The sequence below is a fragment of the Neopsephotus bourkii genome, unplaced genomic scaffold (assembly GCF_033783945.1).
Source record: "Neopsephotus bourkii isolate Nb327-2 ecotype Australia unplaced genomic scaffold, CSIRO-AGI_Nbou_v1 NB_1634, whole genome shotgun sequence".
NCBI classification, from domain to species: domain Eukaryota; kingdom Metazoa; phylum Chordata; class Aves; order Psittaciformes; family Psittacidae; genus Neopsephotus; species Neopsephotus bourkii.
This window is the reverse complement of record NW_026902109.1, coordinates 8170665-8196940: the sequence shown is the minus strand read 5'-3', so window position 1 is coordinate 8196940 and position 26276 is coordinate 8170665.

Genomic DNA, 26276 nt, shown 5'->3' with positions numbered 1-26276 from the left:
GTGTTCCTGCTCCGGCAGGGGGATTGGACTAGATGATCTTTTGAGGTCCCTTCCAATCTCTAACATACTGTGATACTGTGCATGCACAAGATTCCTATTGAACAGGACCATCTGAGATGTCCAAAGTAGAAAGACATCTAAATCTCTGAGAGGGTCCTCTTAGGCCAAAAAAAAGAAAACAGAGATACAAAAGACTGCTAATATCTCAGAGCAACATGTCCAAAAGAGGACTCAAGAGAAAATCCAAAAGTTATGGGAAATAACCAAGACATATCTGTGGATATGAGCCTCCTTCCTTTGGCTATGACAGACGGTTGGAGGCATTTACTTTCAAATCACAAGATGTGCTCAGGTTTTAGCAAATTGCATCCTCTAATGTTCTTGTAGCTTCTTGAAAACCTTGCTTTCATTCTGTCTGCAACAATCTTTTTTACATTCAGATAAATACTACAATACTGACAAGTATTTTGTTAGTACACTGACAGAGGAGCAAGCATCTCCATCTCCCCACTGCTGCAGCAATCACAGAGCAGAATTCTCCTGTTAACAGTGAGCATGAAGAGATGGGGATAACTGTTATATACTCAAAAAAACCTGAGTCACTGTGGCTGAGTACAAGTTTAGAGCTTGTTTACAGGGCCCCTAAAGTAACTACCAGAGAGGATTTATTCCTTATTCCTGAAGACAGGAAAGTTCTTCAACAAGTTCTTTGTCTCCCTAACTCATCTTGGGCTTGATATTAAGGGTCTTTTCCAACTTAAATGAGTCTATGATTCTGTGATCTATGGCAGAAAGAACAAGAGGCAGAGTTGCAGCAGTCAATGCAGGTTTCACCCCAAAGCTTACAAGTCACTTTGTAGAAAGTATAACCAGTTTAAGGTTAGTGATGCCAGAGAGTCACCATTAATGTCACTTTTTAATATATCCAGGGTTAATGGAATTGAGGAAATTTCGGTGTAAAGATGCTATATATTTGCTTGTTTCCAATTCAAATGTCATTCTGATGAGGTGAGGGCCTAATTGTACAAGGACACTGAGATCTGCACAATAATGATAAAAGTATGCCCCGAGTTCTTAAGGTAGAATAATAGCAGATAGCATTTGTATCCCATGTAGCATCAAAGTATCCTTGAGCACTTTACAAAGCACATCTCTGGACTCTGCCAGGTGAAAGTTATTCAGCAGTTCTTGAGGTTAGCAACACAACTACGTTATGCACCAGCCCTTCATCCTCGTTCAAAGGTGAGTGACAGAGCTTGACAGAACTTATAGAGCCAAAGAATAAGACCAAGTGACAGCAAGCAATATTGTTGTGTTTATGAAATAAGCAAATTCAACAGCCTCTGAAAGCTCCTGTGGGCTATCTGGCATTCTCCATGCCTCCTGCAGGACCAGCTTCCTATCCCTTGTCCCTTTGGCAGCACAGGAATACCTTCACTGCAACAACAGAAGTCAGCTAGGTCTACAGAATGCCCTAGACATAATCCATCAGCTCTGCACACCTCATTGTGAGAAAAAACCAAAACATTATATGGATGGAAGAAAGATTGGATTATCTATACTGATTTTGGTAGTGTTCTGACAATTCATGCCAACCTAAATCTTGGACAAAATATTTTTAAATAGTAGCATAAAATTAAAAGGAAAATGTGTTGTCTAGCCACAGTGAGGGATTAGTTTTGTCATTACAAAACCTCCCATTGCTAGTTTACTGACTTGGCAGAAGCACTGTAAATAAAGGCACCACTGAATCTGCCAATTCCCAGCTTGTCAAGCTCTTCAACAACTGACAAACCACAAAAGTAATTACAGACAGCTAAAATGCAAAGAGCAGGAGACCATTTTCTAAAAGGCACAATTACTGTATCCCTAGAGGCTGGGTTTAAGTCTATACCCTGAATTCATTTCCATTCATTTCCATCTGAAATTTGTTTGGCTTTCCCAAGATGTAAGTTTGAGCTGTTTCCAATTTATCTGAGACTTCATCACGACTTCATCATGAAGGAACTTGCACTACATATTTCAGTGACATCTTAAGTCTCTCATTCCTGTGACATTTGGCAATAGCCAGTTTTCTGTGAGGCAGGCTTCTAATCAATCAAAAATAAAGACCTTGTTTTCAGCATCTCAGTTTACAGTTTTGAGTACTAATGGCTTTTGATTTGCCTCCAAAAAATTAACTGTCCATTTGCAGGCACTTGTTGAGAAACCTATGAAGCTGTGTTTTGCACTGCTACAGATGGCCCTATGAACACCTAATCCTGTTTCCTGTATAGAACTGTTACAAGTTTCATGAAATGTCCACAAGTGCTTGTGTTCCTCACAACATTTACTACTTTCTGAACAGAAATACAAACACATATTCAGCATTGAAACAAGTTTGAATCCAGATACCTGTAGGTTGTAAGAACAGAGGGAAATGAATGCAATGTTAGAGCCCTGTCATATTGCTCACACATTCAAAAAAGTGTTGAGTTTATGGGAGTGTTCTTGTTCTCAGAAGAGAACAAAAAAGATATTAAAATCATCCACGAGTTATGAAAAAATAAAGAATGTAAATGACTATCCTTTTAACTGCTGGCTAGAAAACCTACAGTGGGAAACACTAGCTCCTGTTTGCAACTGCATGCAACAACATCCATGCGTCCAGTTCCTCTCTGTCCCACTGTGACTCCTGGCTGCAACCACAGCTGCCATGCTGTACCTGTGCTGCTGCTCAACACAGCATGAAAGGTGCTGATCAGTGGGCATTCTCACCATTTAACTTTAGGCGTTCCCAGTTTAATACTTCACTTTCACACACAGTTACCAGAGACAGGTTCCTGAAATGGATTCGCTATGTCACCCTCCAGAAGCCTCATTTTCCTCCAGGGAGCCAGGTTCTTAGGAAGTATTATAAGAACATCTTTCATTTTGTCACTTTTCTGGCTCTTAGGTAGAATATGTATCATTCTTTCACAGTGGATAATTTATTCAGAGGCATTTTCCAAGTCAGAGGAGCTACTCAGCCTCAGCTGAACTTGGTATATTTGCCCTATGCAGAACAGCAATACAAAGAGGACAAAGTGAAGAAGAGTTAAGCTGCAGCAGTAAAGCACACTCTGGGGCTACACAAACTCCATAAACTCATCAGCCTCACTTGAACAAAAACCTGGAGGGGGCAGCGGGAGGGAGTCTTTTTTGCATGTGGGAACAGATGGTTCCTATGTGCGCCGTACTTGCACCTATGATTTTCCCAAGGCCACAAAGAAGCCCAGATAGATGCTGATTTGGAGAACTCCAGACCATTTCTGCCATTAATTAACATAAACAGTGCTGAACAGGGTAGCAACTGCAGTCATATTATTTTTACCTCTTTACACAGGGAACGTACACATAACACACTGAATGCAGATGCTTATATATCATCTATAGAAATAACAAGGTCATTCTCAGGAATCACTAGGAATCACACTACAAGCATTATACATCTTTACAGTGAAAACTGTTTTGTGCCCAGGTAACACAACAAACCATAACCAAGGTCAACAATGTTATAATACTTTCCTGTTTCCTACTGCAGTACACAGGTGCATTTGAATTTTCTGTAAGACCTGTCTTTTACAGACATTTTCAAGACACAACCAGAAATAAAAAAATTCCACTTGCTGTTTAAGTCATAGAATCATAGAATAGTTAGGGTTGGAAAGGACCTTAGGATCATCAAGTTCCAACACCCCTGCCATGGGCAGCAACACCTCACACTAAACCATGTCACCCAATGCTCTGTCCAACCCAGCCTTGAACACCGCCAGGGATGGAGCATTCACAACCTCCATGGGCAACCTATTCCAGTGCCTCACCACCCTCACAGGAAAGAATTTCCTCCTTATATCCAATCTAAACTTCCCCTGTTTAAGTTTTAACCCATTACCCCTTGTCCTATCACTACAGTCCCTAATGAAGAGTCCCTCCCCACCATCCCTATAGCCACCCTTCAGATACTGAAAGGCTGCTATGAGGTCTCCACGCAGCCTTCTCTTCTCCAGGCTGAACAGCCCCAATTTTCTCAGCCTATCTTCATACGGGAGGTGCTCCAGTCCCCTGATCATCCTCGTGGCCCTCCTCTGGACTTGTTCCGAAAGCTCCATGTCCTTTTTATGTTGAGGACACCAGAACTGCACACAATACTCCAAGCGAGGTCTCACGAGAGCAGAGTAGAGGGGCAGGATCACCTCCTTCAACCTGCTAGTCACGCTCCTTTTAATGCAGCCCTCCAAGTACTGCTAGTGTATATCTTCTCTAAAAAGTTTCATTAAAGCTAACTAGATTAATGTCAGATGAGCATATGACTTACTTCCCCTTTACATCCTTACAGATGATCCTCACAGACCTTCTTGAGAAACTTGTGTTTTCTGTAAGTCATAAAGGACATTAGCAAAAAAGCAGTCTTCATTATTTGCAGAAGCCTATATAAGTTTCTAGGTTAGTCTTTCAGTTCCTTAGTGTTATTTTCCACAAAAAATATGCAAGTTAATATGATGTTTTATAGTATCTACCCTTAAGGTCCCTCCAAGCTATGATTGGACAACAAAATTTAAAATCTGCTGAGGCAGATTCAACATTTCCTATTAGAATGACCTGAAAAATACAGGGTTTGCCCATGTGTTTTACCTAGAAATTATTGTTCAGAGGGTTTCAACTTTTTTTTTTTCCTCTCTGCTGATTTGCAGATCCTTAAACATTTCCCTTTGGATCCCCCTGTGTCAGCACACTAGGAATATCCCTGCTTTTCTTAATTACCTTTCTCAGATCTCCCAGAAGCAGCTAATAGACCTCCAGGGATCCATAGAGCATAAATTGAAAATGAGGAGTTAATAACCTTGTAAGGACAGACCCTTAAGTGATTGCCCTTCAAAGAAGGACATGCTTTAATAACTTTGGATATATTATATACTAGTTGCCTATTCTTCTTTCTTGCATAACAGAAATAAGAACTGCAATTTCCATAATCCCTTGAAACTACATTTGTTTAAACTGTTACAAAACCTGCCCAAAGCACATTGGGTGTGTCAGGGTCAGCAGAATGGTGAATCCCAGTCTGAGTAATTACACACAGCTACAGCATGCAAAATACACTTGATGGTAGCATTTATTTTTATATGACTTCCTCCATGAGGAGGGTTACAAAGTGCTTCATGCAGAGCCAATCATTCATAGCTCAAGCATCCAGGGAAGGCACTGAATGAAACCTCATTTCTAAAGGAAAGTAATATAGATTTTAGTACTGAAAGTTTTAATGGTAATGCACACTAGAGAGAAATAGCACTTAGAAAATGTACTAATGATACTGTCTTTTCAATAGAGACATCAGAGCAATGATTTCTATGACACTTTTGATCCTGGACTCTGAAGGTGAAATTTTCTGTTCAGGAGCTGATGCATAAGTTTTTATGAGGAGCTTATTAGCCTTAGCTTGAAACATTCAGTAGCACACATGTTTTTGGTAGACATTCTATGGAGGTAAATTTGAGACAGAAATTTAAAACCAAAACCAACAAGCTACAAAAACAATTCATCCATTTAGGATTTCTTTATCTGAACTCTCCTATCCAACTGTTCTCAAACTCAAAAGACCACTCACCTGGAAAGTAACATGAATCACGCTGTAGACATACAGAACTCTAGTTTGTAAAATCAAGTCTAGGCAACAGACTTGGCCAACAGACAAGATCCAGAGTAAGCTTTCTACAGTGTTGGGACACTGATCTGTGAGAAAGAAAATTAAAAATAAAAACTAAAAAAAATTAAGACCACTTCTTAAGAGTGAGCAGAGAAACAGATTTTCAGGTGTTAATCCTCAAAACCAGATTCCCAATTCACAAGGTGACAAGCCTGTTGTGACTTTAGCACCTCAGCAAGCAGGAAAAACAGTATTTGTGTACTTTTAACTCTCATTACTGCTCATGATGGCTGCAATCTTTGAAAAACCTGGTCCTTGCTGACTAAATAAATAAACTGTGTAATGTTGGCTGTAATCTGCAGCTAAAATGTGTATTTAAACACACTCAAATGGCACCATTCTTCAAAGGGTTTTCAAGAACCTGTGAAAAAAAATCCAAGCCTGTTTCAGAAGTTCTTTGACTCAGGCCCCAGGTCTACCTCAAAATTAAGGTTTCGTACTCGACAGCAACAGAGAGTGGATGGATAGTGCAGGCAGTTTTCAGTAGGCGTCTCATTCTCTCAGTCAGGCTTATCCGAGCAGCATGCACCATTCCCTGTTTTACAGAAACAGCCTAATTCCAAAGGATTGCTTAACTATTTCACATAAAAGGTGAGGAAGAAACACACTATAGGAGTTCACTGAATGATGCTGTTGCTTGGCAAGAGTTATCCTGTGTCAATCTGCCACGAGGATGCCTGCTGAAAAGGAGCACAAAAATTGCACGTCAGCTGCTTGATCTAAATGACAACAGGAGGAAGTTTGGGTTTAGCTCTCCATGGAATAAACTCCACATATTTAAACTTTCAGTGCGTACTTTCAAAGGGCTTACTGGCCCCTGCCCCTTATAGCAGAGACTGTGTGGCAGCAGTCACACAGTTTGTGATATGTTGCACTGCCAAAAGGCTATTACTACCAACGGCTGTCCCTCCTTAAACCTGCACAGTGGTTTTCCCCTTCATCTAGAGCTACGCAGTTGCTCTGGCTAAGGATACATTAGCACATACAGTGCAAGTAAGAGATGAAGTGGAAACAGTTTTGTTGTAACTTCCAACATTCGCACCTGTGCTATTACACCAGGGATGGTTGAACAGCGGAATAACTTTAGAAAGCTGCCAGGCTATGGGAGACTATAATGAAGAGAATCTCACCATAGATGTTTCATTATGCAAAAAGCAGTTTATCATGGGTTGGCTGCCATCACTATCACAGAGATTGACTAACACAGGAGACCTCAGCTCTAATCTGTTTTCCTTTTCACTGAAGAATACCAGGCAGAGTAAATAGATATGATCCATCCTCTGCTCAGGAGTATCTGCCATCTACCATGGTTCACAGCAGTAATGCTTTTCAAAGGCATTCATGACTGTTAGTCTTGCTTTTTCATCCTGTCCATCAACCTATTAAGCTTAAACAATAAAGAAGGGAGAAAAGGGATAATAAAAGAAGGAAAGGGGAAATTTTGAGCTTGAAGGTTGAGCCATTTTCCCCCCACATATCAGTCTCTATTCAGAATACTGAATACTTCTGTGAACATGACACACAAGCAGCATATATATGCCATTTTCTGTGTGGCACACAAAAATGTGCCGAAAGCTTCAGCTCCGTGAGTAGAGACTGATATTTAAAATTGAAGAGAAGTAGTTCCAATGGCTTCTCTGGCTGTCCAGACACCGCAAAAGACCTGTTTTCACAGTCCTATGAAAACCTGAACACCATTTTCACTGTGCTGCACATCATGTTAGAGAGCTTCTACAGCTAAAAATATCATTTCTGCCTTTCAAGTTTTTCAGTTGGCTGAATTGTGACTTCCCAAACAGCATTTCTCTTTGCAAGTTTAATTTAGTATAATGTACCACATAATGCACTTGGAAAAATGCAGAATGTTTCAAGCTGCCTGGCTCTGAAGGAATAAAGAGAACATAATCTTGAAGGTGGGAAAGGAGGTAAAAAGAAATGCTTTGTTGTAACACAGTCCTCCTTGCTCAAAAGACTATGTGACACCTCAAAGTTTTGACAACATAGCTGTATTTATATCTACTTGCAATGAGAGTTCCCATCACCTCAAACCTGGCATTAGGCATGACTGTTACCTCATTACTTATTATAATGTAGAAGCAGTTCCTCTTTAGTGTTATCATTCCCCTCTACCCTGAATGTGCTAACTAGCTTACGTGCTTAAGTGGAGATGCATACACTACTGAGCTCCAGGGCTGCGTCCCCTAGCAAGCGAAAAGAAACAGTATGTTTATTCCAAATAGGGGCCTGAGATTGATGTTGTAAAGTGTACTCTGAAATGGCCTTCTCCCCATACACCACAGAGATAGCCAAGATACAGTAAATGAAAAATGAAGGAATAAAAACATATGACAGGCCTCCGTTCAAGAATTAATGTGCTCATTTTAACTCAACAAGCTCGATCTTCCCTATTTACAGCATGAATTAGCTCCTTTAACACCAAAACAAGTGAGGGAGAGCACTGTCACTGCTTTCCTCATGGTGAGTAGACAGGCACATGCTGTTACTTGGAGGAAAAAAATATAGTCTTCTTATAGGATAATGTAGTTTGGGTTATATTCGGTGTAAAAAAAAATGAGATGAGAAAGCCACAAGGTCATAATTATCAGGACACACAGGACTGATTACTACAAAATGTTGAGCGCCTGCATTTGCAGACTAAGACATTGGATGTTACCTGTGCTTCTTAATGTGCTTTTTTATATGACCCTTCTATCTCTTCAAAACTAGTGAACAAAAGGTAGATTTTCCTACAACTACACATCAGACAAAGTTTCTTTCATTGTGTATTTTCTAAAATACATTTTTTTTAATATGCATTTCATAATCCTAGTAATTTAAATCTCTATGAGTGCCCAGAACAACAGTAGAATTATCTATAATCCATATATAGAATTCAGAAATTTTATAGCTCTCCACAAGTATGCACTACTGCATATTCATAAAAAACAACAATATTATGGAGCCATTTCTTGAAGGAAGATCAATTCTTTTGACCAACACAATGGAAAGAATTAGACTTAATGAAAAGATTAATCAAACATAATTTGAAGACTTCCAGGTATTTTTGAATTTAAAGGTAAGAGGAAAAGCACTTTTATGCCACTGGGATTTTCCACTGTGCTTAACGGACCAGGACACAGTACAATTTAGCAGGACCAGGACTATATTCTGATGGTGGGATAAACAAAGGATCATGCAGTGCTAGGTACCTTGTCTGTGCATGAAAAACTGTTCTATTGTCCTATAGTGAAACAGAAATTACTGCAGTGTAAAGGAACAAGATTAAAATCTTCGTGGTCAAGAAAAACCTTTGTACCTGTGCCATCTTAGCTGATATTAGCTGGTATCAGCCCAGACAGGAGCTTAGAGCAAACACAGCAAAGGGCAAAAGGCAGAAGTTCTAGCAGAAAGGCCACCAATGATACTTGAATTGACTCAAACTGTGAGCCAAGAAATGAATAAATTATATTGTCAAAGACTGCACTCACATAAGTGACAGATTGCTAAATTAATATTTATTTTATGTTGGGGAAGCTCATTACCTGCAGAAATGTTCGTGCGTTTTCTAGGATTACAAAAAAAAAAAAAAAAAAGGCACTTTTTTCTTTCTTTTTTTAAATTACTATTATTGGCATTGCTGCTGACAAGGAAAAATACAGAATGACGCAAACCTGCCAAAATCACAACATAACACTTCAATGTGCCCATCAGCTAATGTTAATCTATAATTGAACACTACGTAGTACTCAGGAAATCCATTAATCTATATAGATTGTTCCTTCAGGATCAGTGCTTCAAGTTACTTTAAATAAGGAAAGGCTTTTAAGGTCTAGGACACTGTTAAAAAAAAACCATGGGTTTTCAGAAATACGAGGTATTTCAAGAAAGATGTATGACAACTAAAATATTTGATAGCTTCAGAAAGAATACACTCAATGAAGATATCAACCATAGTAAATATGTGCAAATACCTTAAAGGACATGATTGATTTTCAAAACTGGTCAAAACTTCTTCAAAATTGGGATCCCAAGGTAGGTTCTTTTCTTTAGACAGGCATTCTGTTCAACTCTGTAACAAATCTGGCAAACAAGGAAAATGTATTAAAACTCAATATACATTTTAATAGTTTTTAATGTTATTTGATAACTGTCTCCACTTACCAAAATGAAGTTGTAGGGTAATAAGACAAAACCAAGAAAATTGCAACTAAAAAAAACCCAAACAAAAAGAACTCTTACATCTCCAGTAGAGAGGTATCACTTTTACTTCCTCTGAGGCAAAATGTTTTCCTGTGAAGGCTTACAACTCCTATCCACTTTTGAAACAAAACTCACTGTGTTTCCTGATAAGCAAAACATGAGAACAGTTTCAGTGGTATGTCCAAACAACAAGCACAGGGGAATAGAGCACCACTGGCACAATTCAGAACAGATGGAAATGCTCTGCAACACAGCAGTGATTTATTGAAAAACATATTTCTTTGCAATACTACATTGTAAGATAATTGTTATCTTTACCAAAGGCTCCTAATTTCACATGTACTAGTTTCCTCCATTGGCTCCAGTTGTTCATATGGATTTTCATGCATTCAATACTCTGATTTGCACTTCTCTATTTTGGAAGGATTTGAAGATAGATTAAAAGTCTTTTGAAATCTTCCCACTGCCAGAAGAGATTGACTAATAAGAGCATGAATTTGGCAACATACCAGAGGAGAAAATGCTTGTTTGAGGACACAAAAATTCACATGAATGTGTGACAGCAATCCAACAGAGATTTTATTAATGGCAACATACAGATTTATTGCTGCACAGCTGAGAACAGAAAGCGCTCCTGTGTATGTACACACATGGTAGTTGAGAAGAGTCAGTCGGTGCCTGCTTTTCAGCTGTGGGCTGCTTTTTATGATGAATGGTTCAGGCTCGTTAAGATAAGCACACCAGGTGGCCAGCCCAACCTGGGGATTACCTAAACAAGTATCTTAGGTAATACGTCTACTGTCATTGAAAAGGACTAGAGCAACTGAAATTCTCTTGGACTGCTTCTCTTAGATTAAGACTTCAAGAAAACCTCAGAAAAGTTTTCCAATGTAAGCAAAAAACCACCAAAACCTGCCTGCCTCACAGATCTGCTGAGAACCTGGGGATGAAGGCTGATAAGACAAAGTTTATTTTCTATATTAGCAGAAATGGGAAATAAAGCAAGTCGGAAAAGCTATATGACTTAAAGGGAACCATGTTTACAATGCCATGAACACAGGCTCCATGAGAGCACTCAGAATCAGCATTCTGTGAGCTAAAGGAAGCTCAAATTATTAGTCTGCTCTGAGAACTGGTGTGCTTTAGCCTGCCAAATAAAAATAGTATACCATCTACAGGACAAAGCCGAAGTGTGTGAGCAAATCTCTTACCTGCGTTACAACTCCTAAGCATTTTAAGTTTTTAAAAATTAACTGCTTACACCATGTTTTATCTGAAGGAAACACGCCATTTCAAGAGACCTATGCTTAGTCCTATATATAACTAGTAGGAGGGCCTTTAGAAAACATTATTCCTAATAAAAATGCTAGTGTGCATCTGTTCCTTTTTCTTCTTCTGTTTTTGCAATGTTTTGAAGAACAGGCTATATCTGAATGTGATTTCCTACTTACGCTGGTCTCCTTGGTACTCAGAGAGCCAAAGTCACCACTGAAATCTTGGCAGAGGCCAAGCATTAAGGTGGAGTAATTCATCAGTAAAGCAATCCATTAGAATTGCAGATAAACTGCCTAAGGATGGATACATTTATGCAAGCTGTATACAAGATCTTCTTGCCATTGATTTATACTTTGCCAGCCAGTTAAGCCCCCTGGAACATGACACAGACTTTCAAAGAGCTACTATCATTCCATTCAGCAATACACCACCTGTGAGTGAGTAAATGCAACTTTTACAGCCATTCTTCCTTATCCTGAAAGGGAAAGAAATATGGATTATTGGTCTGGAGAATTTTTACTGTTTACTTTTATTTCATATCTTGACTTCACAAAAACATTAATTCATTGAATTTTTAAGTCAAAACCACTGATGAAAAAGTATCACCCTTTCCTGTACTATAAAGTGCTGCCTGCCTGCCTCGCTCCAGAGGCACTGCTCCAAACTGAAAGATGATTAGACTCTCTAAAGTGACCTTGTGAAATAGCAGTAATGCGTTTACTTTCTCTGCCTTTCAAATCAACCTTGCTCAATTTAAAAGAAAGGATGGTTTTCCTAATTGCCAGCCCTGAAAATTCAAAGTCTTCTGAGAATCCAACTGAGTCTTTCAAGCTTGTGCATCAGCAGCAACAATAAAGATAGGGAAATAGTTAATGATTTTCAATGAAAACAGCAAATAGTTAATGATTCTGGGAGCTACTTGTAAGAACTCATCCACAGCTGTGCTGAATCTGCAAGGCTGACAAATAAAAAGCAGTAAAAGTTTATTTTTGTCACCAAAACGATCAGGCATAATTCACAACACACAGATAACTTCAAAGCTGCTCTGCAAGAAAGTGACTTATCTGCATCTTAATTTCATACAGCAATAAACCAAAGGTTTTCTCTGCCTTTTTCCTGAAATGTAACCCAATATAGGAGATAAATGTTAGCATGGGCAGCAACTCAAGAAATCCTCACTGGGCTGTGAAGCTGATTGGCTTTATCTTAATGGAGTTCAACATGATGCCTTGCAGCTGGATTCAGTCATGGTCAGTGAATTTGGCTCCCTGTACTTGGGAAAATCTTAAATTCCCTACAGAGCAAAAGACTAACCTGCATTCTCAGCAGCCTCACAAAAGATTATCAACAATCTGTGTTCTTCCACCTGAGAAAACAGAGCTAGAGGAACATGGCACTGAGTCACTAGTTAACCTCCTACTGAGAAAGGAACAGAAGTAGTAGTTGCCAAACCTACTTTTCTACCATTGAAACTCAGTGCTTTGGCCATCACAAAACTAACCCTAAGAGAACTTGGAAGAAGCTGCAAAGTTGAAAGTGCAGTACTGATTAGATTGCACTCCCAAACACTGCTAACAGTCCCTCGGGACTCAGCACTCACTGAGTAATGGTAACTGCCATTGTCCAGAATAAAATATCTCTAAATTACAACCATTTTCTACCTACACATCAAAAGTCACAGGAGTATCTTTTCCATGACATCATTCATTCTACCTTTGTCTCATGCTAGTCGTAGCAGCAGGAGACAAGCTTCCCTTCACAGTTTTCAGATAGCCACTGGAAAACTGTGCTACTGAGTGGAAATTAAAATTGTAGTAGCCATCAAGCTGGGAAAAAAAATGTATTAATTTTAAGAGATAAAGATGACAATGCTTATTCCACCTTCTTTTTTTACACAATATTTCCTTAATACTCCTAATAAGATGCATGTTTCTTGCTCATGCACATGCTATTCCAAATTCAAATACCACCCAAGCCTGATTCCAAACTGGTGTTGTCATCAGTGTGGTGTATTTTGAGACTGGTCTTCTTTAACCCAGGCTACTCAAGAGGGAATACTCTCTACGTTTCCATGAGCTGCATAGGTGGAAAAAGGCATTTCCAACAAAAGAAATCTATTCTTTTGCTTTTGTTGCCAATGTCTGAAATAAACTTCATAAGAGATGCACCATGTGGATAAAACTTTCTGTTTTAATAACTAGGACAAAAATCACACATACACACCAGGTTTAAGTTTTCTGGTTTTGTTTTGTGGGGCTTGTTTGTTTGGGGATTGTTTTTTTGGCAGGTGGTGGTAGTTTGAGATTTTTTTTTGTTTGTTTTGAGGTTTGGTTTGTTTTGTTTTCAAGTTAGCTAACAATCTGGTCAATCGCACAGAAGGCTACCAAAATGAGCTAACTATAGCACCACTGATTACTTTCACATAGCATCCTCTAAAGCGCAAGTGCAAGTCAGAAACAGACCTGAACATTTTATTTTCAGGCAAACAAGGCTATCTGCCTAATTCTATTCGCCACCCCTGGGAGGTCTTACTGCTGCCTCAGTTTTAGGGTGCCAGGTGGTAGCTTCAGTGAAGAGATTAATTTCCATGCAAATAAAGAAAAGAAAGAAGTTCTCCTGGAGTGTAGTTCAGAGCAGGACCTGTAAACCAGCCCTCAGAATACCACTCCTTCCTCCCACTGAGTAATCAGGGTGTCCTGGGTTCAGCAGTAGCAGTCATTTTTTCTCCGTCTTGGTAGCTAGTGCAGTGCTGTGTTTTTGACTTTCAGCCTGAGAATGGTGCTGATAGCACCGATGTTCTTAGTTACTGCTCAAATGTTTGGTCTGGTCAAGGTCTTTGTGAGCCTCATGCTCTGCCAGGGAGGAGGAAAGCCGGGAGGAAGCAGGGACAGGACACCTGACCCAAACTGACCAAAGAAGTATTCCATATCACAGCACGTCATGCCCAGGATGTAAACTGAGAGTTACCCGGAAGGGCTAGTGCACTGCAGGGTTGGACTAGGTATCAATTGGTGCTCCATCGGGTTGGGGAGAGCGAGATATCGGCCGGCCGGTGGCAAGATGTTGTATTCTCTTCCCTTATTTCCTTTACCATTATTATCATTGGTGGTAGCAGTAGTGATTTGTGTTATACCTTAGTTACTGAACTGTTCTTATCTCAACCCGTGGGAGTTGCATTCTTTTCAGTTCTGCTCTCCGTCCCTCCAGGAGTAGGGGGAGGGAGGAAAGGGGGAGTGAGTGAATGAGCTGCGTGGCTGGGTTTAAACCATGACACAGGGAGAGTAGAAAGGCTAACTCGTTAAATTATGTCCCTTAAATTGGGCTTTTTCAGGATCTTCTTACAGCTGAAATAGAATATTTTGTATTTTGAAGCTTGTCTTGATTTTTTATCCTCGAATTCAGTCAAAACCAATTTATTTGCATAAAAAGGCCATTTGAAAATAACTAGCTTAAAAATACCAAATTGTCAGCATTTTTTGTGGACAATATGACATTCTCATGAGGCAGTGGAACAGCACAGTCACACTTTCAGTACATTTCATACATGCCTGGCATGTAAAGACCACCTAGAGGGAAGGATTAATTTCAATTCCCTTTGTGTCATCTCTGCTAAAAATAGTGAGATAGCTGTGAATATGCATCAGCATGTACTGGCCTTTATTAAGAACTAAAACAAAACAAAACCAAAATATAAATATAAAATAAATATTTCTGAGATAATTTTAACTGGTTATTGGCTTCACAGATGCCATAAGGTATGTAATGTAACATCTGACTATTATCACCCTGAATTGTATCAGAAAAATGGGGAATTTGTGGTAAAAACTTTTTATAACTAATGGTTAGGTTTTGGATTCAGAGTGAAGAATAAATGCAGTAACTTAATGGGAAAATATAACAGCCACTGTATACTTAACAATAGTTCATATGCAGTTTCATACTTAAGAATATCCTTATCCAGCAAAAACAATTAAATACATGCTTAATGTTAAGTAATTCCACTGGAATTTACTGCATCCAAAAAGTAATCAGTAATCATGAAGCAAAATATTGCTTCTTGTTCTGAAAGAAAAGTTCTATATCTGAATGTCCTAAATGAATCAAAGGAAGAACCTCATTGTGAATTTCTCACTGCTGAAATTATTTGCTTAATCTTTGAACTATTCATTTAAGTGTGTGTATGGATCTATATGAAAAAGGAAGAAAACTGGAACCCATTTGCTTTACATGTTGAAACCCCTAGAGTTTCTGAAAAGCATGAATTATAAAACATCTCTGAATGAAAACAAAATTAGTGGTAAGAATGTTGTAAGTACCTGTCCCAAGTACATTCCTAATTCTGATTCTAGGTCATCTTAAAGTTTACCCCCTGACTCCCTTGGCTTTTCCTCATATCAGCTCTTCTGAGAAACAGTTGTTTTGTTGCCCGTTATCCTGTTCGGCTGTGGATTGGTACAACCACTGTCTTTTGTCATAGCATAGCCAAAATAAACACCAAGGATGTCTTTTGCTTTTCTAAATATAGCATAGATTGCTATATCTAATGTGATAGAATTACTCGATGAAGAACTGGGGGCACAGTGTGTGGACATCTTATTTAAATAGTGGATAGGGAAAATCACCATGATGGATGAGGTGCTCAGTGGACTAGCTTCCCTAATAACCCACTAAGCCCAAACAGCTCATGATTTTTTTTTCCTTCCAGAGCTCAGAAAACCATTGATAATTCCATCTCTTGGTTGCTTTGTGAATGAACCACTGGGGGGGGGGACAGGTAGAGGGTAGTTAGTTGGTGTTTCTCTCATAGCAGTTTCCTGATATCAACAGAACAGTTTCTAGCCGGTGTTATGAGAGATGATTAAAGTCAGCATTTTTTATGCCCTGAACAGATCATTCACCAGGCAGTAAAGTTTTGTGAGAACTGAAACAATAAAAGACCATTCTTTTGCCTGCTGCTTAGACACACTTGAGTGGACAATGCCTACTTTCTCAGCATAGTAACAACATCTGTGTCCCTGCAAGAAACATACCTTCTACTCTGCATCACAAGACTCCTTCCTGGTGCATTTGAGCAGTCAACGTTGCTGTCTGTAAGCCAGTGGCAGTAGTGAACAGGGTCAGCACCACCAGCAGCCTGAAACACAGAACAACTTTGTAATTATTCAGAAATTATGTTTATAATCACAAACTCAGAATCAGACTTGTGTAGATACTAAGGAGTTGTAAATTAGTTCCAGAGTGTCACAGTCATATGCTACCATGGCGGCTTCATCCTGCAGGTGGGCGTATAAAGTTCATGATCCTTACTGCCTTCTCTGTCTATCCAGGCAACTGAAAACTCTTTGAAAGAAAAGTGACAACCATCTGATAACTAGCTTAGGATTTTCAATTATTAGGAAACACACGTTCTACTAACAAAAATAGCCACAGTGTAAACACCTTTAAGACAAGGGTGCTTAAAGCTAAAACTCCTCACACATCTCAGATCTGTTCCACTCCTGTTGCAGCAATACACATCTTGGGGCTTCCTCCTCCATCCCCTTGCCCCCTCACCCCCCCATAATTCAAAAGGTACTGCGTTTATTAATTAGTGTTGAAGAAACCATGCAAACTAGCTGAAAGCAGCTTTTCCGCCTCTGATCACTGACAAGCTATTAGGCCTGACATTCCCTTCAGCCCAGTATTCCTTTGATTAATGCAGCTGCACAATTATTTTTGTTTTAATTTGTATAATACTCTCCCATGACAGGAATTGATTTATAAACATAAGACAAAGATTAAGAAGAGGTGGGCTTTCAGTACAGGCAAAAAAGGTATAATGAGGTTGACAGTCACAGTCAGGGAGTCTGTTATACTGACTGTGAATCTTAGATGATTTATTACTGACTAAGGCAGTAGCAAGGATCTCTTAAAAGGCAGTAAGGAGTCAGCAGCACTTTCCTGTGATGGGGGCCTGTTAAAAATTCTCAGAGGACAGGAGTATTTCACTTGTGGAAGGCTATGTGCAGGAATTCTTATTAACTGGACTGTGAGAAAACGATAACTGGTATGGCAGATCCCTTGTAGGAATTAAGTCAGAAAACAGTACGCAGTGCTGCACAGAATACCTCAGGCTCCCAGCCTGATATTCGTAGAATCATAGAATGGTATGGGTCGGAAGAGACCTTAAAGATCATCTAGCTCCAAGCCCCTGCCATGGGCAGGGACATCTACTAGACCAGGCTGCTCAAAGTCCCATTCAACCATTCACCTAAATGAATTAATTTTCTCTCCTTCTGTGTACTGCCACGTTTCTTCCATCTTTTCTCCCCATCTCCTATCACACATTAGGGTCCTGTAAGATCAGAGGTCCCTCTTTATCTTAGTTAAACCAAGTCTTCAAAAACAGCCACAGGTCTCTAAACCAAACTTCACATCAACCCTTAAGACACTGCAGTACAAACCATATAGAATCATAGAATACTTAGGGTTGGAAAGGACCTTAAGATTATCTAGTTCCAATCCCCCTGCCATGGGCAGGGACATATCTTTATGAAACACACATTCACATCCACTTCTAATGGCAAAATAGGAGAAAAACAACTGTCCTACCCGCTGCAGTCGTGCTACAACTCACAATTAGGATTCTCCTTTCCCTCCCTGCTGAAGTTCTTTTATCTCTTTTTCTTTTGCCTGTCTGACTTAAGCTCACCATAAAAACATGTACAGAGACTGCCTCCTTGGCTGATCCCTTGAACAGTCTCCCAGCTCTCTTTTATGTGAAAATGCCAAAAAGTCTTCAAAGGACTTGCATAAAAATAAACCCTTTCTTCAGAGTTTCAATATGAATTATTGAAAAAAAAAAGTTGTTATTTTTTATTTATCTTCTTGTTCTCTGCTGAGTCAAGCTGCCTCCAGCTGTCTCTCCCAAAGTTCAATGGATGCTGCAGCCTCCTGAGCACAACAGATTTTCTTGTCTTCATGCTTACATACATGAAATATAACAGAAACTTCAGTTATTGTATACTTTCATTTTTAAGTCTGAATGAATTTGCCCTATGAAAAATAACCAGAAGGGTTTGGTCTGGATTTTTATTTTCAGCTTTTCTTTGGCAAAAGCCACCACTCTCTCTCCATGTAAACATGGTCACTTTTCCAAAATTGTCAACTGGAGATGTTGGACTGAAAAGTGGAACACCTGTTTGGTTGTTCTTCAAAAGTTTCCTTCATGGGTCATGGTAAATCCCAAACCTTCTGATAACTCTGCCCAGGATTCTTGATGAAATATATCATACACGATCTTTTGGTATATTTGTGTCCATCCACCCTTCTGCTCTCATCCCTTTCTTTCCTCAAAGTGTATTTTTAATCCATTACCAAGTTTGAAGTAAGAGCAGTTCCAAAAAGTTGCACAGAAAAGGCAGCCACATAGAAGAATCTTCTTAGATGTAAAAGTTTTAGACCCCAGTGATTTTTTTCTTACTTACATACTAAAGAAAAGCAAGCTATAAAATCCACTCACTCCTTAACACACAGAAAAAACAATCCACATCAAGAACAGGGCATGGGAAGCTATTTTAGAAGACTAAACCACTTCACTAGACCCACTGTTCATTGGGCTTTTTGTCTGAGAAAGGCTGCAATATGCCCGACAGGTGGGCATGTCTACCAACATACATCTACAGTAATATTCTCTTGAAGGAGACAGCTTCATATTGCTTTTCATTTCAGTTCTAAAAGTAAGATCTAGGTCTTCTTTGTCCATACTGTGTACCCTTGCCACCAGGCTTCAGCTACTCCCTTGCTACAGAGTCTGTCATTTTCATTTGCTTTTACATCTGCATAATTTCCAGGGCATTAATGAATTTACATAAAAAGTTTCAGTTTCAGTGAATCAGCTTTTTCTAATGAAAAGTGACACTGACAGTAATTTCTCTCCCAGCTCTCACATTGGATAACCTTCAGCAACTCAATTCACATCTTTGTTTCTCCATCTTGAGACAGGGCAATAAAATAATGACCTCTTTCTTATAATCCTCTCTGATATCTATGAACAAAAGCATAATGTAAGAACAAAGCAGCATTTTTATTTATTATTCTAAGCATAACAGAGGTGATAAAGGAAAAGTAACACATCATGATACTCAGTGAGGTAACAAATTAAAGCCATTCCTAGGGTGACACTTTTTAACTCGTACAGCTCAGGCTTTCATACTTTTTTCCTCTGGGTAGCTATCTAAAGGGTTGGTATAGTTCCCCAACACAAAACCTGAAAAAAAGAATAAAAGTACTTCATCCCTTAAAATACAGGAAACAAAAAAGAAAAGTATTTTGTAAGCATACAAATAGCCACTAATATTTCTGTCTCACAGCAAAGTTTTTTGTTTCCAGCTTTTTTCTCAAGCACACAAAGAACCAGTAATGAAAATACCTCCACAGTGCAAACCCATATCCAGAATTTTACACTTTAGAGGTAAAGTTCTTTGGTATCTCAGAATAAAACATAAATTCCAGTAACAAAAGCAGGATAAGCACTCAGTATCCTGCCACTCAAATCGTCAGCAAAAAATCCAGACAAAACGATGCTTTTAGGGAATAAATTTCCACATCAACAAAGTACCTATTTATTTAAATATCACTCAGCAGTTATAGATCCAAAGTTATGCCTCCTCACATTGCTGTGAGATTGTAAAAATTTTAGAAGGCACACAAAAGTTCAAGACAGTAAAAAAAAAAAATAAATTCCTCTTCTTTCTGCAGAGAGCTCTGTAGGTACAAAAATGCCACCTAGGCTAGGAGTGCTGACACTGTCTAAACACCAGCCCCATTAGGCTGAAGGGCCTGTAGTCACAGAGAGATTGAGAGCTTCTCTGTAGCACCAGTTCCACTACAGGAACTATTTTTTACAGCAATTGTTCATCTACTGTCTTAAGTTCTCTGGGAGATGAGCTCTGGCAAATGTTGTTAAAGTCTTCACATCCTGTGCTGGAATTGTAGTGTGACCCCAGAGATGCCCCTGTGTGGGAAACAGCACCATCCCCAGCTGCTCCACTTGACATCTAAACTGTTACATAAAATCACCAAGGGCACCTTTCCATTCAAAGCCCAGACTTTGAAGCGAATCAGAGAAGGTATAAGTGCAAGTCCCATTCTAGCCAACCTGGCTACAGGAACTGGGAACTCTGGAAGAAAGGCAGTAGCAAAGTCACAAGAGTGGTGATGTTTGAAGCCCCCTACTGTTTGGTTACATCAAGATAGATCACCTAGCTAAGATGGAGGTTAAGTGCCAACAAGCCCATTATTTTGAGATACCAAAGAAAGCACACACAATCAAATCTCAAGAGAAAAGCCCTTTTTACAATCACAATTTCCTCTGGAACAGGAAAGGGACTTCACTTTGCATTAGTACTTTGTCATACTTCCTTGGTGTTTCACAATGATGACATTATATTAACTCTGTCTTGCAAAACCTCTGCACAGAGATGGTGTCAAAAAAGCACCTAGGTCCCTGCAAGAAGAATAGGAAGCTACATGTATCAAAATACATCTTGTAAGCACAGACTTCCAGCTTATGCGTTAATATAAATATGGAAACCAAGAATACCTAGCAAGTAAGTAAACAACAGATGACACTGACATTCAGGTTGCTGCAGCAGACTTTTCTCTGATCATCTTTTTCTCCACAGTTCCACCATCTTTCAATTAGCCAAGTGCCAAAGTATGAAAAACCTGCTAGAATTAAGGGAAATAGGACAAATTACATCTCTTTTGCCACCTACACTTCCTTTCCTACATCTTCTATTTCCAGATTCTTCTTTTCAATTAAAAGGCAATATAGCATGACCATAAATATTATTCCATGCTCCTGAAAGATCCACTTGGCTTTGGAAAGAGCCTTTCAAATGTTCAATAATTTCTGTCAGATTATTCAAAAAATCATTTAAAACCTTTGAAAAATGTTCAAACCCTGTGACTGAGAGAGAATTATTTTTGTAATTGAACAGCAAAACACAAGCTTGAAATAGCACACGGGCTCTTGGGAGATTAAATGATCAGCTACCTTGTCAACTCAAAATATAAATTTGGGGTGCTTTTTTGGCATTTGTGGTTTCAAGGTGATAACTTCTGATTTCGTAAAATATATTAGAGCACTTTGCATAGGATTCTTCAGATCCATAAAAATATATATGTAGAAGCTAATGAATTTTCACACAGAGCTTACTTCACAGAGAAGGGAAAAGAAAGTTAGCTTTCCTGTCAGCCTGTGCATAGTTTCATACTATCTACAAACAAAATGCATCTACTTGTGCTAAGCTGTGAGTTATTTGAATACCTCAGGCACAGGGCATTTAATTTAAAGAGACTTATTTCTAGCTACCTATCCTTTCTCCCTAAGATTGTTAACTGGCTGCTTCATAAAAAGTCACACATAGAAAGAAAGGTATCTAAATTCAATGAGCCTCCTAGTAAAAGAGGTTGATCACAGTAACAAAATAGGTCTCTGATGAGCAGCAGCATTAACATGACATTATTGGGGAATCTATCGTGTCTTTAAATACTTTCAGATACTTTACTGAATATCATTTGTCAGCTTTCCAGCTCTGAAACACAAGTAGAACTATTTCCTTCTCTCAAGTGGGTTAGCCTATTTCATCACTTTCTTTTCATTCTGGAAGACAGCTAAATGAATGATGAATGAGATACTGAACTTTTTATAAAGTTCAGACATCATTCAGGTCAATTTCTATACATTTTAGGCATAGGGAGTGTGCTTGATTCCTTGTTTTGGGCTTTTGGTGGTTGTGGCTTTGATTGTTTGGTTTTGTTGCTGTTTTATTTGGGTGGTTTATTTGGTTTTTCTTTGTTTTGTTTTGGGGTTTTTTGTTTGGTTGTTTTTTTGTGGGTTTTTTGTGCTTTAAAACTTTACTGGAGTTGGTTTATCCAGCCCCAAACAAACCATGCAGCTTGGTCTGTCTTTTCTGGGTGTCTTTCTAGTGAATGTTCTCACTTACTTTTTTAACTTACTGCAGCCTTCAGTCTCTGATAAGGCATGCAGTCTTGTTTTTTCATATATAAACAGTTCCATTAACATTAACTGGACCCATGTTTACAGAATCAACAATGAAATTAGTGGCTTGTTTGGTTCATTGTCTGTAAGGTTGCTCTTGCACTATAGTACTAATTCAGGGGATCAAAGCACTGCATCTTTTTGGGGTTTTTTTTCTCTTAAATACAAAGCTTGTCCAGTACTGTTGCTCTATTCAGCTTTTTATCCTGCAATATATCCCTGAAAGACAGACACACAAATATTATGAAAGTGTGCAGCACTGCACACAATTGTTCTTGTATAACCAAATTCATTGGGCTGTGAAGTTTGATGCTTTTTCTTCATTAACCAGCAAAAACGGGAGAGATTAATTGCTACAGAGACAAAACAGCAGAAGTAATTAAAGTGCCTCATGTTGAAGTAATACTTATAGAAGGAAAGATAACAATTTATAGTACCGTAAGGATAAACTACCACAAAGCTGTGAAAATCAGATACAGGAAAAAACGATCATGATCCAGAAGACTTGCCTCCACCAGAAGGATATGTATTTGAGGTAGCTGCTCAAAAGAACACCGCTGTCAAATACAGAGACTGTGACTTGACTACATGTGTTTTGTCATCATTTTTTGCATAGTGTTCTGATTTTTCTCTCTTTTAAACTGGCAAGAAAAAACTATCCAAAGCTAGTCACTGTTTTTTTTTGGGGGGGATGGAAGGGAGTTCCTCCATGGTTATGCTTTTGAGCGCATACAAATAACATTTTCTCAATGGTTCTGAAAAGTGCAGTGACAGGTTATTCTCAGCCCTCCCCTCAATTTGAATCACAGAGAATATTAAAAGGATTGCTCCATGACCACAATGTTACTACAAAACTGCAGCTGTTTTTCTGTTACAGCCAGAAGGCCTTGAGAGTCATTGTTTCTTCTGAACTCTGCACTACCTTCCTATTGTTAAAATTCAAACACTGGTAGTTTCAGGTGCTTTATTACTGTAGCCACCATAGTATCCTCCAGCTGGTTTACTGTCCTCCCACAGGCTTCTCAACCTAACTTCACTTGTACAGAAGCTCTGTATCACCAGTCTATACCTTCTATTGCTCCATAACAAGACCTAGTACCTCTCTTCATACTGTGGAAACAAACTGTACTTGCTAGGCTACCTGGATAGATGGGTTTCAGATACCCAAATGCCTTATGGGGAGTAAAAGAAGACTCACTGTGTTTCCCCTGTCTCTACAGTGCAACGAAGAATGGACTTTGCTGACAAATACAAGAACAATGAATAAGGAGAGATAAAAGCATGCCAGTGAGATACAGTCGTGAAAAGCAATCATGAAGATAACTACAGAATTCCAGTTACTACTTTCTCAATATTTCTCTAAGCCACCTAATTTTTCCAAATATCAGAAGACATTCCAGGAAAGACTTATACACCCATTGACAAAAGATCCTAAAATCTATGCATGTATACACACATATATAGACAGATATATGCATATGTAACTTTCCCTACAAATTCATCTTTTGTCCTCCATATCTACTTTTATGGAAAATATAATCTAAATTTGTTGTTTAGAGATTGTGTAAAGTAAGAAAAAAAAGGCCAAAATGCAAAGCAATACCTACTCCATATGCATGAAACACCACAGTCCCCAGGATATTTAGCATTGAACCATTTGACTATCTCACAAAAATGCAAGGATACTATGCAGCGTTGTAGGAGAATTTCATAAAAGCTGAGAATCCCTGTCCTCAAGTATATTCAAGTAAAATACTATCACAAGGCCCAAAACTATATCCAAACATTATGCATGGTACTCTAAACTTCTACTGAAATAGTCAAAACCAGCCTTAGACAGCTCTAATACAACGAACACCACTCCACCAAGTTGGTTAATAAAGGAAACCCTCTCTGTGCTGCTTCTCTTTTATATGTTTAGGTTATCCAGGCTACAACAATCATCAGCTAAATTCTTCAAAACCTCACAGTGGCTTTGAAATCTCACAGAGATTACTCAGACTCTCACAGGAGCAAGTGTCAGAACCCAGACAGAACGTACCTGTAGCTTAATCCTTTACCTTGTCCTAAAGCTGTATTGTAGTAAATAATCTCAGTTGGATCCTGAGGTTTCTTTTATTTCTTTCAGACATGTATGTGGTACACAGCAACAGGACCTGAAGCATTATAGCTACAGTACTTCAGCATTTGCTTGACCTTTTTCTGTCTCCACGCTCTATATGCCTCCACTGCTGAAGGCACTGACGATGCCCACAGTGATTGCCAAGTACTGATCCCTAGAGCAGGAATAGTTACAGTAATAAGTAGGACCTCGAATTTCTTGAGTGCTTTTCTCTTTTACATGGTTCTGGTCTTCATCTTTCCAGGCACAAGTGGCCTGGCTTCATGTTCTTTACAGAAAGCCTTCAAGTATTTGCACACATTTATGAGATCACCTGAGCCTTCTCTTCTCCAGGCTGAAAAGTCCCAGGTCTTTCAGCCTTTCCTCTTAGGAGAGACGTCCCATTCCCTTGGCCATCCTCATAGCTCTTCACTGGAACTCTCTCCAGAAGCTCCATGCCTCTTTTGTACTGGGGAGCCCAGAACTGTACTCCAGATGTGGCCTCACCAGTTCTGAGTAGAAGGGAAGTATCACCTCCCTCCATCTACTGACAACACTCCTCCTAATGCAGCCCAGGAGGGTTAGTTAGTTAGTCAGTCAGCCACCTTTGCCATGAGAGCACATTCCTGATTCTTGTTCAGCTTTGTCCACCTGGACCCCCAGGGCCTTTTCTACCAGGCTGCTTTCCAGCTGTTGAGTGCCCAGCACATACTGAAACTGAAAGTAACACTTCTCAGGATTTGCCTGGAGATTATTATTGCTGTTTAAAATTCAAGTCAACTTTCAGAGTGCTGAGTATTACATCTGGCAGAAAAGGTTTAATATTTTCAAAGCTTTTCAGGAAAACTGAATTTTCCATGTAAAAACAAAGACCTTTTGTAGAGTTTCATAGTTAGAGAAGCATATACACTCTGGAACAGTTAATAAGAGCAGGCAGTATTATTTAGGATCCAGTTTCAAGTCCCTCCAGTCTTTACCACAGACTTTTGACCCTTTGGATTTCTTACTGTCCAGGTAAGAACCCTGAAAACAACAACAATCACGACTGCTATGCCTGGTCTTTTCCCCTGACACACACACACACTTTCTCACAAACTATACCAAACACAAGGAACCTACTCAAAGGTCTCTAAATCCCAATGCATTCCTACAAAGCTCTCCTAACCCACCCTAATCAACACCACCAAAGATACTGTCTGACAGATAATCTACATTTTACTATTTACTGCAGCTACACAGTATAAATGATCCAATGAAGGGGAAAGAATCCCCAACTGCAAATTACATTACAGCACAATAAAATCCCTTCTCAAAGCCACTACCTGAACCATCGATGCAGTCAAGTGCAAGATACACCTGATCTGTAACAGAAATTTGTTCACCCAGCAGAATTTCAAGTCTTTAGGAAAACAGCAATAGGAAGAGTCTTGCAGTTTAAATCCCAGTGTAGAAGAATCTTAGATCCCAAGCAAACATTTTGTCAACAATTAGTTAAATTCAAAGAGGCAGGAATACTTAAAGCATAAAACATTTTTTTGCCATTTTTTTTACCTCTCAAAACACAGAAGACTTTTTATTTTTTTTTCATTGCACTAAATTCAATCAAATAATTTAATAGTTTAATTTTGATTGGTGTCATGAATATACAGATCCCATTCTCTCCTTTGCCATTCAAACCAGCACCAGTTTTCACTGGAGAGCATTACAAACACTGGGGTGCACAGAGGAAAATATAGTCAGCTTGAAAAGAGAAATGCGTGTCAAAAGCAACTGCATTTCCTGTTTATTGTTTTCCCCTATTTATTAAGATTATTGCTTTCATTTTATCATATTAGAAGTTCTGTCACTACAAAGAGTCCCAAAGTCTACAGTTGCCACATCGAAAAATATGTGTCAATCTGTTAAATGTGTACACAACGCATGAAGAAACT